Source organism: Delphinapterus leucas, chromosome 17 (genome assembly GCF_059928025.1).
Source record: "Delphinapterus leucas isolate spDelLeu-1000000601 "Yukka" chromosome 17, BTC_Dleu_Yukka2, whole genome shotgun sequence".
NCBI lineage: Eukaryota > Metazoa > Chordata > Mammalia > Artiodactyla > Monodontidae > Delphinapterus > Delphinapterus leucas.
The window spans coordinates 48,078,796-48,097,262 of NC_143145.1; the positions used below are offsets into that span (position 1 = coordinate 48,078,796).

At 37.7% G+C, this 18,467-nt stretch overlaps 1 long non-coding RNA gene across 1 annotated transcript; it reads left to right on the forward strand.

Moving 5' to 3' along the window:
- Nucleotides 1–7,008: 7,008 nt before the first annotated feature.
- Nucleotides 7,009–18,205, forward strand: LOC149746964 (uncharacterized). The gene is made up of 3 exons (XR_016388249.1): nucleotides 7,009–7,831; nucleotides 9,597–9,680; nucleotides 17,937–18,205. It is a non-coding gene; the product is annotated as an uncharacterized LOC149746964 (long non-coding RNA).
- Nucleotides 18,206–18,467: the final 262 nt, after the last annotated feature.

Sequence of the window (18,467 nt, forward strand, 5' to 3'; positions counted from 1 at the left end):
TTGTTGTTGTTGCTGTTTTAGAAATTCAGTACCTCATGTCCATATCCCCATAATCCACAAAGGACTTGAAGGGGGATATTATGGCCAACCAGAATCTCTTCCTCAGGAGTTCTGGGCTATGAAAAAGAACCTACACCATAGCTAAGTCCCTAGAGAAGTTAGAGGAGCCAGTTCTTTAACTGAAATGCAGACAGTGAGGGCTCCATAGAGCATTCATAATAACTGCTCTATGAATCTGCCAATGTCCTCTATCCAAAGACCACCAGGAACACATCTGCAGTTCTATAAATCTGGGTTTACTGACTCATTGCAAGCAGGAGTTATGTGTACCATGAAGAATCAGGACATCTCAGTAAGAGGATGTTAGAAATAATTTATCATAGGATTTGGACTTCTTGTAGGTGATTCTGAGGAGCATTCAAGGAAACGGGTATCTTCCCTGCATTGGATGCTGTCTGGAAGCAGGAGTGATTCTCTGATCAGGTATCTCAATAATTTATATCTAGACAGTGAGAATAATGAAATTGAGATAAAGCTATAATTGGTAAAGAAGAAGCAGGCACTTATTATTAGCCAGGAAAGGGCAATGTTTGCTCATTTTTGTGGTTTGAACAATGTTTTTACCTCTGTCTGTTCAAACATGATAATGAAGTGGTCTTATTTTTTCTTGCTCCACTACAGTGACAAAATAGTCCTGTCTGACGTTGATGTTCTATGAAAGTGTTTATATTGAACAGGAGAATGCCACAGATTCATTGGGAGTGCCAGGCCAGCTCCCAGCTAATAAGGGCTGCTTTTCTCTTTCTTAAACTAGATAAGAATGTTTTGCTTGAAGGGCAGAGCTGGCCAGGAAAATAACTATTATTATTATTATTTACATAGATTGACAGGTTTATAACTTATAAAGTTCTTTTATATTCATTGTAAAACTTGAGTCTCTCAGAACAATCCTGGGAGACAGGTAGGCTATAGGGCCTCCACATCGCACAACTCTAGGGGGCCCATTCATAACGTATTCCACGTGAATGGCACCTCCCCAGTGTGAACAGTGTCCTTGGCAGGAGTTGTGCAACAAGGTTTCCCTGGCAGGGCAGACATTTCTATTCCTTTTTACAATTATAAAAATTAAGTCAAAGAAGCTTCCTGAGTGTTCCTTAGTTCCCAATAAACCTTAGAGTTCTCTCTGGCAACCTGTTCAGCTGCTGACATTGGACCCCTGCTTCAGTCATGTTTCCGATTCCAAATTGCACCAGCCGGCGCTGTTATGACCTAGACCAGTGGTCCCCAACCTTTTTGGCACCAGGGACCGGTTTTGTGAAACACAATTTTTCCCCGGACTGGGTGGGGCGGATGGCGAGCGATGGGGAGCGATGGGGAGCTGAAGATGAAGTTCCTCTCGCTTGCCAGCCGCTCACCGCCTGATGTGCGGCCTAGTTCCTAACAGGCTGCACACCGGTACCAGTCTGCGGCCCGGGGGTTGGGGACTCCTTACCTACACTATATTGGCTACTACAATAAGAAAAGCTCTGCCTTCTTCTACAACTTGGTCTATACTTGCCCAAAAAAGGATACTAAAAAGGGTGCTGAACTTATAATCTCTTTCATATAGCCACTGCCTAAAGCAGAAAAAAAAAAAAAAAAAAGTGTGGCTTTGTCTGTGTGTGTATGTGTGTGTGTGTGTGTGTGTGTGTGTATTGCCTAAAAAATATATCTTAGTATATTTTGCTTACAAGCTAGGAGTGACAGCTGGAGAAAATGATTTTGAGTTCTGAAGACATTTGAAAAAGCAAAATATCCTGCTTAATTCAGGAGCTAAAATTTTTAAATGCAGACTGAGCTACTGGTAACATACCTTTCCACACTCTTGGAAACCTGCCAATTAAAATGTCAAAAGAAAATGGAATTTCCCATGAAATGTCCATTAATAATAAATTTTTGTCCATCACTGTCTTTTTGTAGCTGGGAAATTCCCTCTTGCTACTAAATTCCTCTCCTGAGACATCATATAAAGTGAAACTGAAAATGTAATACCCTAGTGACACAGCAAGCAGTTCCCAGAAAGAATATGAGCTTTAATTCAAATAGATTTGTGCAGGAATCATGTCTCTGTAGTTTAAAAACTCTATGACTTTGGGCAGTTTGCCTTACCTCTCTTCATTAAATTACCATGCAGGCTTCTTTCTCCTAATTTCTGAGTGTGCCCTGGACTTCCCTACCAGAACATTTATCACACTCTACTGTAATTGTATGCTTAGGTTCTATCTCCCTTAGAACACTAAAAGCATTTTAAGGACAGAGACCATGTGTCTTTTGTTATCCCTGTATTTCCAGCACCTAGCATTATGGCACATAATATTTGTTAAGTTTATTTGCTGTCTTAGGGGAGGTGAACTGGAGATCTGAAGAATCAGGAAGCCTTACTTCTCCTTTACATACCTTTTTATAATTCTTGTGGCTCTTTGTTGTAATACACCCAGGTACAACTTTTTAAAACTTTTTATTTGGAGATAATAATAGACTCACAGGAAGTTGTAAAAATAATACAGAGTGGTCCCACATATCCTTCACCCATTTTCCCCCAATGGTTACCAGATGCTTTTAGACCAAAAAATAGAAAAAATTAGAATATGAGATGTTTTTAATTCTTGCATTTGTACTTTTTTAAGGGGTTTATTTTTCAACTTTTCTGTCTTGTTTCTAATTTTAAAGACTATGAGATATATCCCCTCTTTTTTTGGATTTCCTTCCCATTTAGGTCACTACAGAGCATTGAGTAGAGTTCCTTGAGCTATATACAGTAGGTTCTCATTAGTTACGTAGTTTATACATAGTAGCAATAGTGTATATCTGTCAATCCCAATCTCGCAATTCATCTCACCCACCTCCCCACTTCCTGCCTTGGTGTTCATACGTTTGTTCTCTACGTCTGTGTCTCTATTTCTGCTTTGCAAATAAGATCATCTATACCATTTTTCTAGATTCCACATATAAACGTTAGTATATGATATTTGTTTTTCTCTTTCCGACTTACTTCACTCTTTATGATAGTCTCTGGCTCCATCCACGTCTCTACAAATGACCCAGTTTCATTCCTTTTTATGGCTGAATAATATTCCATTGCATATATATACCACATCTTCTTTATCCATTCCTCTGTCCATGGACATTATATGTATACATATAGCTGATTCACTTTGCTGTACAGCAGAAATTAACACAACATTGTAAAGCAACTATACTCCAATAAAAATTAATTTTTAAAAAAATTAGAAAAATAAATAAATATAAAGAACTTACAGGAATAAAAGGCACTGAAGTTAAAAAAACAAGCAAAACAAAAAAACAGACTATGAGAGATTTCAAGCATGCCATTTCAAGCTACCGTGTCCCTAAAATAGCACATGCAGATATAAATAACCTTTATTCTCAGTAAATGGAAAATATGACTTAATATGATTCTACAGAATTTTGAATAGATGAATTCAACATATAGGTGTGAGGCTTGTTTTTTAGCCTAATTTGCATAATTATTCTCATGTTTTTTGTTTCTCATTTAGTTGATGTAGTTTAGCATTAGTATTATTTAGGTTTTCTGTCATTAGCCATTCATTATGGGCATTAATTAAACAATGTACATATCACTAAGAATACATAGCTTTAGCTCTATAATGGTGAAACTATCATGAAAGCTAAAGGTTTGATGTTGTGATAAGCAAATTGAAGCCAGATATTTAGAAGGTCTGCAATAAAAAGAATCTTAGCATTTAAATGACTTTAAAAGCACTGAAATACAGGAATCAGCAGATCAACATTATACTATCTATCTCGAAAAGAAATGCAAGAAGGTGTGTGGAGAAACAGCACTCTCATTTGTCTGCAGAAAAAGAAAACTGGAACAACCTCAGTGAAGGTCAATTCAACAATACAAACCAAAATTACAAACGAACATAACTCTTTTGTCCAGCAGTTCAGCTTCTAGGGCATATATATGGATACACTTGCACATGTATGAAATGACATATATGATTACTTATTGCAGCATAATTTGTAATAGTAAATATGTGGAAACAAGCTAAGTGTCCACCAATGAGGGGTAAATTATGGCATATCCATCATTAAAAAAAAAAAAGATGAGAAAGCTTTATATGCATTTGTATGGAAAGATATCCGAAATAGATTACTAAGTGAAAGACAAGCAAGGTGAACAGGTATATACTGTAATACTAATTAAATAAAAGTAAGAGACATAATATACACCCACATATATTATTTATTTTGTATTTAAACCTATTAACCTTTTATTGAAGTATAACATATATATACACAGAAAAGTGCACATTGTGTAACCTCAAAGAATTTTCATAACTGAACATACCCATGTAACTGGCACCAAGAGTCTAGGTCCTAGATCAAGAAACAGAACATTTCTATCACCCCAGAGGCCTCATCCTGTCCCTTCTAGTCACTATGACCACTCTACAAGAGCAGACATTATCCTGATTTCTAAAAGCATAGGCTAGTTTTGCTTACTTTTGTACTTAACAGGAATTGACTCATAAAATGTATACTCTTCTGTGTCTGGCTTTTCCATCCAGTATTGTATTTGTGCAATTCATCATATTGTACACTGCTGATTATTATTGCTGTTTAGTATTCCACTGTGTAAATGGGCCACAAATCATTTACCCATTCTACTATGTATGGATATTTGGGTAATTTCCAGTTTGAAGCTATTATAAATAGCACTACTATGAACTTTCTAGTATATGCATATGCATGTCCATATACCTAGGCAAGGAATTGCTGAGGATCCTCATAACGGCAATTTTAATAGTACTGCCATACAGTTTGCAAAATTGATTGTACCAATTGACACTCCCACCAGCAATGTACAAGAGCTCCAATTGTTACAAAACCTCACCCACACTTGCTATATTCTGTCCTTTTAATTTTAGTTATTCTTGTATTTGTGTAGTGATATTGCACTGTGGTTTTAACTTGTAGTTCTCTAATGACTGATGATGTCGAGCACCTTTTCACATTCATGTACTATTTGCTATTTAGATATACCCTTGTGTGAAGTATCTAGGTGTTTTGCCTAATTTTCTATTGAATTATCTGTCTGTTACACTTTTAAATTTTGAACCATGTGAATACTAATTTTTAAAAATTTTAAAGTAATGTGATTAAAAATATACATAAATTTCAGAGTGCTCTATGCTGCATGTTCTCTCCTTCGAGGTTTATAATACACGAGTATTTCAGAAGCTCTAAAAAGTCTTAGAATTTTCACCACACAACAGTTGGAGAAACGCTGTTTCCATTCTTGTCTAATTTTTAGTTTTCATGGAATTAATAATTGCTTCTGTTTTTTACTTGCTTATATTTTTTAAGTTCTCTCTCGAATTTTATCACGTATTTCATTAGATCTATCAAACATCTATCAATGTAACTACCCAAATACTCAAAACTAGTAATCTAAATAAATTCAATTACACTAACCAGTCTTTCTTCTTGGAGTCTGCCATCTTCCTTCTCCGGTGAAAACGATTGCTCTCTAATTCTGCCACATATCTTTCACCCTGGCATTTCCCTTCACATTCTCCTGGTCCTTTTTTCTGGATCCCATGTCTTTCTCTTTCTTGTCTTGCTCTCATGTTTTGTTGGAGCACATCCTCTAGTAACTTTCCCTTAAAAAAAAAAAAAAAAAAAAGGTGGATGGATGCATGGAAAATAAATGTTTTCATCCTTGTATATGTGAAAATGTTTTTATTCTACTCTTACACTTGATGGATAGTTTGACTACAGGATTCTAGGTTGGAAGTTATTGTCTTACAAAACTTGAAATTTCACTGTAGTGTTTTAGCATAAAAGTTATTGTTGAGAAACCCAATGCCATTCTAATTCCCATCCGTTTATTCCTGCTTCTTCCCTCTAAAAACTTTTAAAATCCTCTCTTTATTCTTCGTGTTCTGATCTTTTTAATGGTGTGCTTTAACATAGGTCCTTCTTCATTCACTGTGGGTAGCTGGTGGGTCCTTTAACTATGAACATCTTTGTCTTTTGGTCCTGGAAGAAATTCTTGAATTATTATTTTGATCATTTCCTCCCTTCTTAATTTTTGTTCTCTTTCTCTAGAATTCTTAGTTTGTAAACTGACTGCATGAATGAATGAATGGGAAAAGTTTTCTGAGCACTTTTTGTAGCAAAAAGCTTATTAAGGAATGAACCACAGATTATCAGACCATATCTTTAAAGCTAAGTATTTTATTTTAAATTATCAAATTTTAAAACATTCTTTCATTACAGCTTCCATTTATTGTAAAATGTAACACTGCTACTCTCATTTCAGGCAATACAAAAATACAGGAAGCACTGATTTTCTGTAGGCAGAAATCCCTGATTGAAGTCAGGCATTCCCTATTACTTTTGCTTTAGAATTCATTAAATGCCTAGCATGGACTTGGTATTGTGTATAATATTTGCACCACACTTTGCAAAATAATCATTTCTGGTGTAGAAAAGTGTTTGTTTAAGGTAAAAAGATCTTTGCAGTCTTTTTTGATTGGCATTAAACACCGCATTCTTCCCAGATCTATAAGAAAGTAATGTTTGCAGGCTTACCTGGAATCAAGGGAAGCACTCTCTCAAGGTTACTTTTCAATCTGTGTCTGTAATTATGGACGTCAGGAGAGAAAAAAAAAGTCAGAAAAATAGGTCCCTAGTAGAGAAGCACCCAACAGGAACTAAACATCTGAACGTTTAGACAGGATTAAACTCTGACAGGGCTTATCAGCCACCCCCACACGACTAAAGTAGTTGGAAGTGAGGTTAGATTGGAGTCCAGACAAGCAAGTGAATCTACACCCCTACCTGACTCACCGGGCTGAGGAGTGCGGAGCCCTAGTAAGTCACCACTGCACGTCCTCAAAGGGCTTTCCGCGCAGGCTTGGAGTCAGGAAATGGCAGCTGCCACACCCACCCCACTACCTCTGTCTGGTGTTTGGTGACTCCCGGAAGACGCGCCGATGGGACCAGAGGCGATTCCTCCTGGGTGGGAGGGTTCGCTGACTGGCTGTGGAGCTGCGAAGAGGAAATTTCCCCAAAAGAAAACCTTTCCAACCTAGTGGGTTGGGTGGAGAGAAGACAAATTGAGCGCCCCTGCCTCACTTCCCCACTCCCAAGCCCCCGCCCGAGCCCCGCCGGTGTGGCACACGTCATCTGGGCGCCACAAGGCAGAGATCTCGGGCCTCAGGCCGAGGCCGGAGCCTTGCTGGGAGGATCGCGGGCCAGTGGCCCTCATCCCCGCCTCGGCATCCGCCGCTGACGTCGCCTGAGAAGTCTGGGGATGGTGGAGCTCTGACAGGCGGGCTCCGGTGGCAGGCAGCACCTGGGAGGGCCAGGTCGGAGAGAGGAAGCTTCTCCCCTGTGCGCCCCGCCGCCGCAGAGTTGACCAGTCTCTAGAAGAGAAGAGTCCGCTCCGGCTCCGGATAAGCAGCGGCTTGGCGTGGGCTGCGCGGAGAATGGACGGCCTCGTGACCTCATGTCCGGCAGGCTGTAGGGCCTGCCGACCCGGCTCGCGCAGGGGGTGGAGCCGGGGGAGCGGCGGGCACTTCCGGAATCGACCGGCTGCCTGAGTGCTCGCGACACCCGCTACCATGAACGAGGAGGCCATCTGCAGCGCCCTGCTCACCCTCCCGTACCACAAGCTCGCCGACTTGCGCTACCTGAGCCGCGGCGCGTCCGGCACCGTGTCTTCTGCCCGCCACGCAGACTGGCGCGTTCAGGTGGCCGTGAAACACCTGCACATTCACACCCCGCTGCTCGACAGGTAGGGCGCCCTGGCGGCTCCACCGCGGAGCCCCGAAATCTGCGTTCCCCACGCCACTGGCTCTAATCCCGAGCAAGCGGGCTTTCAAGCCCAAACGACGGTGACCCTTTAGGATCGGCCGCACACCTCGTCACCTCTAGGCAGCCGTTCAACGCTTGGGCTAACATGGTGGGGAGAGCAGGCTTCTCTGGAGATGCAGCAATCACGCTTCGTTTCACTGCCCTCTCCTTTTTATCTTACTCCTGGGCCTCCTTTCTCCAGACACCAAAAATCAGCGATCACAGCCCAACTCTAAACGTCCTCTTTATTGAAATTGGGTTCTGTTTGCTTTGTTTTTCCCTTTTTTTTTTTGAACTCGAATTCTAGGGCTGCACTGCCCAATAGGTAGGCTCTTAGCCACAGGTGGCTATTACTTTTTTTTTTTAAGTGGCTATTAGAAAATTTCAAATTGTATATGTGGTTCACATTATATTTTTACTGAACAGCACTGCTGTAGAGTCTGGGACGTTTTGGTTTGGGCTTTTTGTTGTTTTTGGTTTACACATGTAGGCATGAAAGTTTAGATATCAAACTCAATTTAGTTTCTCCTCTTACCGTCACAGGGAAGGAAGCCTGTCTCTAGAGGAAACTTGTATTATTTTTGCTAACAATAAACGGAAATCAGAAAGCTGTTAAATGACCAAAACTTTTGAATGTCTCTCCCATCCTGGAACAAGTTTAGTGCAATGTCCAGATTTCAAGGGAAGGCTAGATTAGTTCCTGTTTCCAGAAAAACCTTTCAACCATATATATTAATCAGTGAGTCTAGTCACTAGTCTTGTGTATTTTCCTTCCAATAGGAATTTAACTAGGCCCTGCATTCAATTCTTAGTGAGTTAACATCCATGATTGCAACATTCTCCTCTCCTCCCCCTCTATCTAAAGTGAAAATACATCATGCTAGATGCCTGATTAGCCAGAGGCCGTCAGTATCCAACAGCAGATAAATTCCTCAGCTTCAGCCCTGCTAATGGTATTGACTTTCATCTGCCTGTGGCTTTTACTTGCTCTCTTGCGATCAGGCTTGGATGGGCTAGATCTCACAGTAAGTTTGAGACACCTCTAGAAATTGTTCCCGCTTTTTGTGTACCATAATCCTGATTTAGTGATATACAGGGTATATTTACCCTGGGTCTTGAATTCTGTGGAGCAATTACTGGGAAATTATGTGTATGTAGTCAACTTTGAAGGGTGGCGGTTGATTAGAGAGGGTAGATGTATTTTAGAATCAACTATTAAAATATATGGAAATCTAGCACAGATGGACTCCTTAGGTATTTTAAAGGAGACTGATCCTCCCATTTTGGATGCTGCTTCTCAAGATTTTAATTTATCTAAGTTTTGTGCCATTTGGGACCAAGAAATGAAGGGAGCTCCCTTTCGTGCTCATAAACAATTTCATAATCTAAAATTCTTCCCTAAATCGGGTAGGAAATTAATTCTGCCGTCAAAGAAGCCATAAGGAACAGTGCAACACTCTGGCATTACTGCATCACATTTTTTCTTCCACTTGTTTCCTAGAATGTTAACATTAGCAGTATTTATGTAGTCTGAGCATAGGACTGGGCTATGCAGTTGACTCACAGGGTGTCTTATGTCCTCACTTATGAAGTGGGAATAACAGATACATGTACTTCTTGGGCTCTGGTGTGGATAATGTTTGCATTGTTCTTTGAGATCACAAAAGAAAAATAAGTTTATGTGCTGTAACATGTTCTTATTTTAGTGATTGGTGAATTATTCTCTGTAACCTGACTTCTGCCCATGAGAGAGGACCTTCCTCAACAATCTCCCAACGCCTTATGAGTAGGTGAGTCTGATAGGTTGTTCAAATACCTTGTGTAAACAGTGTAACTGTTTTGTAACTGAAATTTGCTATGGGTAATTTAGGTAATATGTCTATAAAAGCTGTTTTACATTTTAATTTTTTTAATATAAAAACCTATTTTTAAACTGTTTTGGCTTTCTCTGTTTTCCCATTCATTCTTCCTGAAATCTGACTTCAAGAATTTTCCTTCTCTGATTAAGCAGTGAGTGGAAAAAACAAGGCTTTAGAGTCCCACAATTGCAATTCAAATCTGACTCCAAATCTGCTACTTATTGTTGGTATGACCAATAGAAACTATTAATTTATGTGAGCCTTAGTGTTCTCATATATAAAGTAGGGATAATGAAACCAACTGTAGTAAAGTGGCCAACACATAATAGGATCACAAGAGAAGGAAGAATGCATCATACTCTTAATGGGAGGAGGAATTAGTATATTAAGTATCACTAAGATATCCCCTAGCATGCCCTCTCTATAATTCTTTCTCAGAGTATCCAGGAACCTTCCCGGCAAAGGTGCTACTCAATAACTGTCTTGTTGACCTACATTTCATGAGGCAAATACAGACCTGTTTCAGCTTAGGAAATATAAATTTAATTAAAACAGGTCTCACAAACTGGTATAATTGGGTGCCTCACAGTTGGGATATTAAGTGGCTGAAGAGCAGGGAGAAGAAGAGAAACTCTTTATGCATTCTTGTAATTCTTGAATTTTGAAACATATAAGTATATTACCTATTCAAAACATAGATGACTAAGATTTTTTTGGTTTATTTTGCTTATTGTTTGCTTATTGTTCAGAGCAAACTCTAAATTTTCAGCTTTCTTCCAGTAAAACCAACTGGAACACTTCACACATAATGGAGAATAACCACCATTTTCAGGTCTGGGATTCAGTGAATTGCTAGGGGTACTAAGGACAACTTTGTTTTAATGCTTTTTACACCCAAATCCCTTCTATCGTGATGAGGCATAAGTGGCCTTTTACCTTTCAATTTAGTGCTTACCCTTATTAAATTTACCAGTCAATTGGCTAATATTTAGAGAAAGAGCCTCTGCTCTATGTATTACCGGAGTTGCCACCAGACCCTTGCTCAAAACTCACCAATCCCTCCTTTGAACAGGAACTAACGTATATCTTTAAGTCACAGGGTCTGGACACAAAGGAAGTTATAGGAAGAGAAAAAAAAAAACTGGTTAGAATCAGCTGAAACCAAAATGGCTACGAATCTGACCTCCAGCAGACCCTGAGTCTCATTTTATGCTGATTTTACTATATAGTATACTATATGACACACCTACAGGTGACTATGACCGGATGTCACAAAGCAAAAAAGGACAGAAAAGGGGTGGTACCCCATTTCCAGGGAAGCCCTGCTTCTTTCCCAGAAAACCAATGCACGTGCCTCACCGTCATTAGTCTCACTCCTACCTTCATCGTCCTTATTCCTTAAAAGCAAATCCCTCTCACCATTAAGGTGAGAAGTTGATTCGTGAACTAAGTTTCTACTTCTCCATTCTCTGACCATTGAATAAAGCTGCTTCAATCTCAGCTTCGGTTTTATTTTGGCTGCATGAACTCAAATGGAGAAAGAACCTTCCCCACTGAGGCAGAGGGCCTCAGCAGGGCTAGGGAGCAAGCAGGGGTCCATAAGACTTAATTTCGTAAAGTATACATAACAGTGCTTTGGGAAAATTCCTTTAAAATAGTCAAGTAATGACATGAATGTTCACAGAATGCATAAAGCTGTAAGGTATTCCTTTCATAGAATCTTTTCAAGAAGTAATACTTATTCTGATAATACTACTGTTACTAAAAAATATTTTTGAACCATTTGTTTGGAGATGTCTTTAGACTCAATTTACAATCTCATGTTTGCACAGTTATAGCTAATATAGACAAGTAAATAAGAGATGATAAGTCCACCATAGTTTGGAGTAGGAAAAACTCATTTCAATAGAGATTGACTAAGGAATGACAGGGCATCTGCTCCACACAGAGCAATCAGCTCACTGCTTTAAGGGAATATTTTAAAAATAATTTGTTCATTATAAAACTATATAACAGAATATGTGCATCCATGAATGATTTTCTTTTCAGAATTATCTAGGTAAGCAATATAATAATACTATGATTGCTAAAATATTCTTAAATTAGCCATTTAGTGTGCCTTTAGACTCAGTTTACAAGTAATGTGAAAGACTTAATCTCATTTTTGTTTGGTTATCGTTAATGCAGGACACTAAATGAAAAGATAAATCCTAATATAATTCAGAGCTAAGAGATAGCATTTCAATAGACATTGGCCAAGAAATTATCTATGAAAGAAGTAAGATTTAAATTAGACCTTGAATACAAGTACCATTTGGAGATGTGTAGAGAGATAAAGATAGCACTCTATGCGGAAACAACTGTGTAAACAAAGGCATCAATACTGGACAACTCAGATTCTGCTCATGAGAGAGTAAATAGATGTAAGTGAAAACAAATATGTAAGGGAAGACTGAGAAACAAAATTAGGGTAAGAGTTTGTACGAAATTGTGGAGAGCTGTGGGCATATATGAGCTTTGATTAGCATGATGCCACTGGTAGCCATACACCACATTCAAAAACCATTTTTATTATTTTGCTATAAGGCTTTCCATTAGCAGTTTGATGGGATTCATTGTTTGGTAATACTTCAGTCTGTATGCTGCTTTCATTAGCTAGTATAAGCAAGATTCCTATTAAAGATTTTTTATTTCCTATAACATTTCTATTTTAATTTGTTAGATATTTATAGTTTAAAATATTTGATGAAGACTCTATGACCTTTGGAAGATCAGAATAGGAGAGGTATGAAAAACAAATGACTCCATTCATTAAAATGTGAAAAAGTAGCTTATTTTCCCAAGAGTGGTGCATGAAAGGCCACTGTGTAGATTACATAATCTTGCAAAGAAAACAACAAGCCTGTTTTTCACCAAAGCGGATCTGTTGGAGTTTTCTTCTAGTTCCTACTTCATTCTTTAATTCACAGTTGTATGACTTCTTTATTCTCCTTGTTTTACATTGTTTACTATTTCTTTCTGTCTTGACTCTTATTCCACTAACTTGTCCTAAAGCCTCAAAATCTCCCACCTACACCGTTATGTTAGTCACCACGGCAATGCTTAGGGCAGGTTATAATATATAGACAGATACTGCCTTTATCTGGCATGTTCCCTTTGTGAGTACTTTTCAAACATCTTTCAGTGTTTGGTACTTTCTTCATTCCTGATCATTCAGTATGTCCATGACCTCAAGTGAAATCACTGTAACACTTTTACTAAGTATTATGAGAGATTGGACATGATAATATTATGGAACTCTCTAAAGGAAATAACAAATCTGAACTAGAAATCATTATGCAAGGCTTCCTAGTGGAGAAGAAACCTAAGGTTAGCCAAAGTGATAATCAGGAGCTACCCAGGCAAAATGTTGAGGTAAATAACTGCTGTCAGAAAGCATGGAATAAGCAAGTGTTCAGAGGAGAAAGAGCTGACGGTTTTGAGGGAACTGCAGATGACTTGGCAGAGATGGCACATGGGCAGTGAATCTGAGATGGGCGTGAGGAATGAGGCTGACAGGGTAATCAAAGCCTGGGTTGTGAAAGGACATGGATGCCATAGGATAGATGATGTTTTTCATCCTGAAGGTAAAAAGATGCTACCGACAAATTTTAAGGAGGAATATTACATGAAAACATACAAAGTTTTAGGAAGATTTCTCTAGCTTCAATGTAGAGAATGTGTTAGGAGTGCTCAAGACAGGAGATAAGGAGTTCCACTCAGAAGATATTTTAATATTCTGAATGAGAGATGATAGAACCCTGAAGTGGAAATATGGTAGAAGGAATGGAGTGAAAGGGAATACTCTAGTGATGTTATGCGGGTAAAATGAACAGGATTTTGTGCTTAATTGAATGTGAGGAGTGAGTGAAAATAAAATTTAATCTCTGAGAATTAAAAAGTATAATATATGTAATGTTTTCTTCAAGCTAGTATTCAGAAATATTAGTTTTGATTTAAATTCTGTTTATACCATAGTGTTCTATCCATTATAGGGATAGAATTTTGTGTAATTATAAAATTGACTTCCACCTAGTCTGTATTTGTTTCTAGTACATTTTTAAAGATTCTTCATTATGTGTCTAGTTTGATGAATTCCTATGATAATGTCTATTAACTGTCTTTATCCAGGTATTACTAGACTGGCAATGGCTTCTATTTTTGTAGCTTGAGAGTCTCTCTCTCTCTCTTTCTCCCCTCACCTTCTTCTTTCCCTCTCTCTGTCTCTGTCCCTCTCTCTCTGTCTCTGTCTCTCTCTAATTACTTTCATTACTTTCATTTCATCTCTTCTCATTGCTTTCTTATTTCCAGGTGGTAGTGAGTGGGATTTAATCCTAATTGGATCCAAGCTGAGGCCAGATCCTTTCTTTCACAAATTATGGGCCCCGTTTCATACCAATTCACTTTGGTGGGTGTGTATGTGTGTGTGGAGTGGTGGTATTTTTGAGCCCCTTGTATGGTGGGCTACATAAATACAGTAATAAAAATTTTTTTAAATAGAATTTTTATGAAGAAATAAGAGCAATTCATATCCTATAAGAAGCCTATAAATAACGTTTTCCTTCTCCTTCAGTCTTTGCCAGACTGGCTAAGCTGCCATGACTTAAACGAAGGGTCTGCAAAATGATCTGAGACAGCAGAAATAAGCCTGTTTCTTATATGAGACACAGGATTTATTAGATCCACTTTAGAGATTCTGTGAAAAGTTTTAATTTTAAATGGATTTTTAAATGTCCTCCCCCTTTTCTTCTTTTAAAATCAATATTTTCTGCCTCGTGTCTGTATTTTTTAAGTGTTAACCCTCAAATTGAATATACCCTGTGCTTGGCAAATGAATATTAAATGATTTTTCCTGGAAAATGTGTTTGCTCTTTAAATTTGACAGTCATTGCTTATATGGTAAATGTTGTCAGTGCCAAGAACTACCTGGCATGGCTGCCAGCTACAGGTCCATTATTTTCATTGCCTTTAACCTATAATAAATATTTACTGCTTTCCATAGAAAGAGACTGCGTAGCTAAGCAGGATGAAAAGTAAGTTTATTCTTCTGAACCTTAGTTTCTGCTTTCACATGTAAAAGATAACATTAAACGCTTCCTCTGTGTACTACTGTCTTTACAAAACTGTTTCTTACCACTTATTTTGTGAAATGCTCACATCAGCCAAATCATGTCTATTTGAAATGACAGTTTGAATTTATCACTAAGTGAGACCCAAATTCTGCTTCATCGTGGAGTTATCTACATTTTTTGTTTTGTCATTGGGAGAAGGTTCTGAATTTTAATAGAATTTTTTGAGGACTGTATGCCTTTAAGTATAAAATCACCAGGATTTGCTCCGGGAATTTGGAGAACTAAGCCTACAGCTAAAAATCAAGAGATCCTAATTGGGAAGAGGCAGAATTCAAAGGCTAGGAGGATGCTTTGATCTTTTAGATATGCAGGCTGGCAATGGGGACCCACTGAAGACGATTAAACTGAGGCATGGCATATAAATGTCATTGTGAAATGATTACTCTGATGATATGTGGAGACTGAAATGGTAGAGTCAGGAAAAGTGGGGTTTAATATAAACAAATACAGTAATTGCAAGAAATACAGCAATATTGTACATCAGGAATATCATAATAGTGTATGTGTGTAAGAACCTAGGCACATGAATTTTTATTGTGAGAATTTTTATAATAGTAAATATTTGGAAAGAGCTTAAATTGTCAAAAATCAGGGATTGGTAAAATAAATATGCTACTCTCCACTCTAATGAAGCCACTGAATTTGATTTCTAAAAAGCATATTTAGTACACAATGTTCACGGTACATGGTTGACATAAAATAATGTTCATGACACATTAAGTGAAAAATTGAATATCTATATGACAGGTTCATATTATATGCAAATAAACACATCTCGATGGAAACACTAAAATGTTATCTCTAAATGATCAAGTTATAGTTGATTTTATTTTCTCCTTTCATTGGTATTTAGATTTATTTTCTGAATTTTTATAACAAGTGAGCACTGTATGCATGATTTCTGCACTTGTCCACATGCTGAAATATTATAATGCAGCACTATGGATGTGGTCATGAAATTTGAGAGAAGGGCACAGTTTTGGAAGTCAGTGTTAGATTGAACTGGAATTTGATGACATTGAGTTCATCTAGAATTCTAATAAATTTCATGTGATTGACCAATGTCACCACCAATGAAGCTCTACAATGTAGTCATTTCTCAAATATTAACTTTATGTGTATCACAACCTTACTTCATGGGAGAGAAAATGTGTGAACAAAGAAAACAGCCTTACAGTCAAGGAACTTTTGTATGGTAATGTCTTATAGTATAGTCTCTAACTACATAGGATAATTATATCGGGCAAGGATAATCTACCACTAGCAAACCTTTGAAGTTTTCAGCTACAAAGAAATTATGTCTCTTTCCAAATAAAAGTTTAAACTCCCTTATATTCTAACAAAATATTTTCAGTTAAAATAGACAATGAATTAAGTGAAAATGTATGGCATCAGCCAAACATCATGTATGCTTACTATAAAAAAATTTTTTTTCAGTCACACACAAAATACACCAACCAGTGCATTATGATTTACTTCATTCAAAACATATTTTCGTTATCTATCTTGTGCAAGGCACTGTGCTAAGCCCTGCAGAGCATACAAAACTTATGAAATATAGTATGATCTCAAGGAAGTAATAGTCAGATGAAATGACATAAGTATTGATAGCCAGAAAGCAAGGTAAATATAACAAGGTAACTATAACAACAATAAGAATCATACAGACAACTAGTTTAACTGAATAAGAAACAGAACTCTTTAAGTTTTAGATTTTCATAAGAAGCTGAGAACAATACAATAGGTATTGCGTACCCTGCCACTTCACAGGGTGGCAGTAGATGCAAGACTTTCCAAGAAACTATGAGAGCTGTTATGCCATCATTAACCCACCATGTTCCTACAGACAAAAGTAACCCACTTTACTGAATGGAAAGTTTTCAGCTCAAAGGGAGGTTGTATAGAGGAGGATTTTGAGAAACTGAAAGAAGTGAATTATGTTCTCAATTATTAAGTATGTAACTGGCAACAGATAGCTAGCAAGAAAACCTGATAGATCAGCTCCTCCGCAGTCCTAGGTCTTGAGTGAGTAGCAGTAAGAATCTACACACATAATTTTAATTGTCATAAGAAAATATTAATTTCTAATTTTGACTATGGAGTATATACTCACAGTCCCAAAATCAAGTGATTGCTGATGGTTTCAAAATACTGCTTCATATAGTAGATACAGTTTACACCTACATGGATCATATAACTAAGTCCTTAAGAGTATAAGTCATATGATACATGATGGCATAAACTATATATATATATATACACACACACACACACACACACACATATATATAAAGATTTAGAACAATGATTCTGTGATATGAAGAGTTAGATGATTTTTTTCAGAACAAGCTTTGTTCTCACAGGTTATACCTATTTTATAATCACAAGATTATAAAAGAAAATTTTATAAGAAATCACAAGGATTTGAGGAGCAATCTATTTATTTTGAGTAGAATGGGGTAAAATTCTGCCATTGTGCATTTCAAATCCGGGAAAGGGAAGCTGAATTATTATATGTAAAAATACATATTTTTGAGACAAATAGCTCACTATTTGGATAAAATAAAGCAAAATCCATACCTCATTCTTTGTAACTTCCAAATTGCTCAAATGGCTAAAATACTTAAATACAAAAATAATCCATAAAAATAGCATAAGAAATCTTCCTAGGGTTTAATTTTTTGAAAGTACTCTAAGAATGGGGAAGACCTGAGTACAGTAATAACTTCAGACAACATAAAAGATAAATTTGAAAATATAAACATTTTCAAGAGTTTTTAGGGGACACACACTCCAAGTCAAATACATAGAAAAAGTTGTTCTATATCCCTCATAGATACACAGTTCCTGAGGTGGCTCCTAATGATCCTTATCCTCGTGTATTATCCTTCTCTTAACTGTGGTCTGGATCTGGTGACAGTTTCCAACAAATAGAAAAAGCAAAAATGATGGATGTTACGTTCATGATTAAATAATAAAGGACTGTATCTTCCTTTCTCTGGCTTCAACACCTTAGACTGCTGCCATGTCATGAGGACATTCAGGGAGCCAGTGGAGAGCCCTATGTGACAAAGAAACAAGACCTGACAGCAACAACATGAGCAATCTTGGAAGGGGACTCTCCCCCAGTTGAGCTTTGAGATGACTGTAGGCCCTGCCAATGTTTTGATGGCACCCTGCCTGAGAGCCGGAGCCTGAGGCTTTGACACTCCCAGCTAACTTGCACCTGTTTTCCTATATCTGTTTCCATAGAAACTGTGAGATAATAAATGTCTGTTGTTCTAAGCTGCTAAAGTTTTTGGACTATTTGTTACACAGGAATACATAATTAATAAACCTCTTAATTCTTTTTTTTTAACGTCTTTATTGGAGTATAACTGCTTTACAATGGTGTGTTAGTTTCTGTTTTTTAACAAAGTGAATCAGTTATACATATACATATGTTCCCATATCTCTTCCTTCTGGCATCGCCCTCCCTCCCACCCTCCCTATACCCCGCCTCTAGGTGGTCACAGAGCACCGAGCTGATCTCCCTGTGCTATGCGGC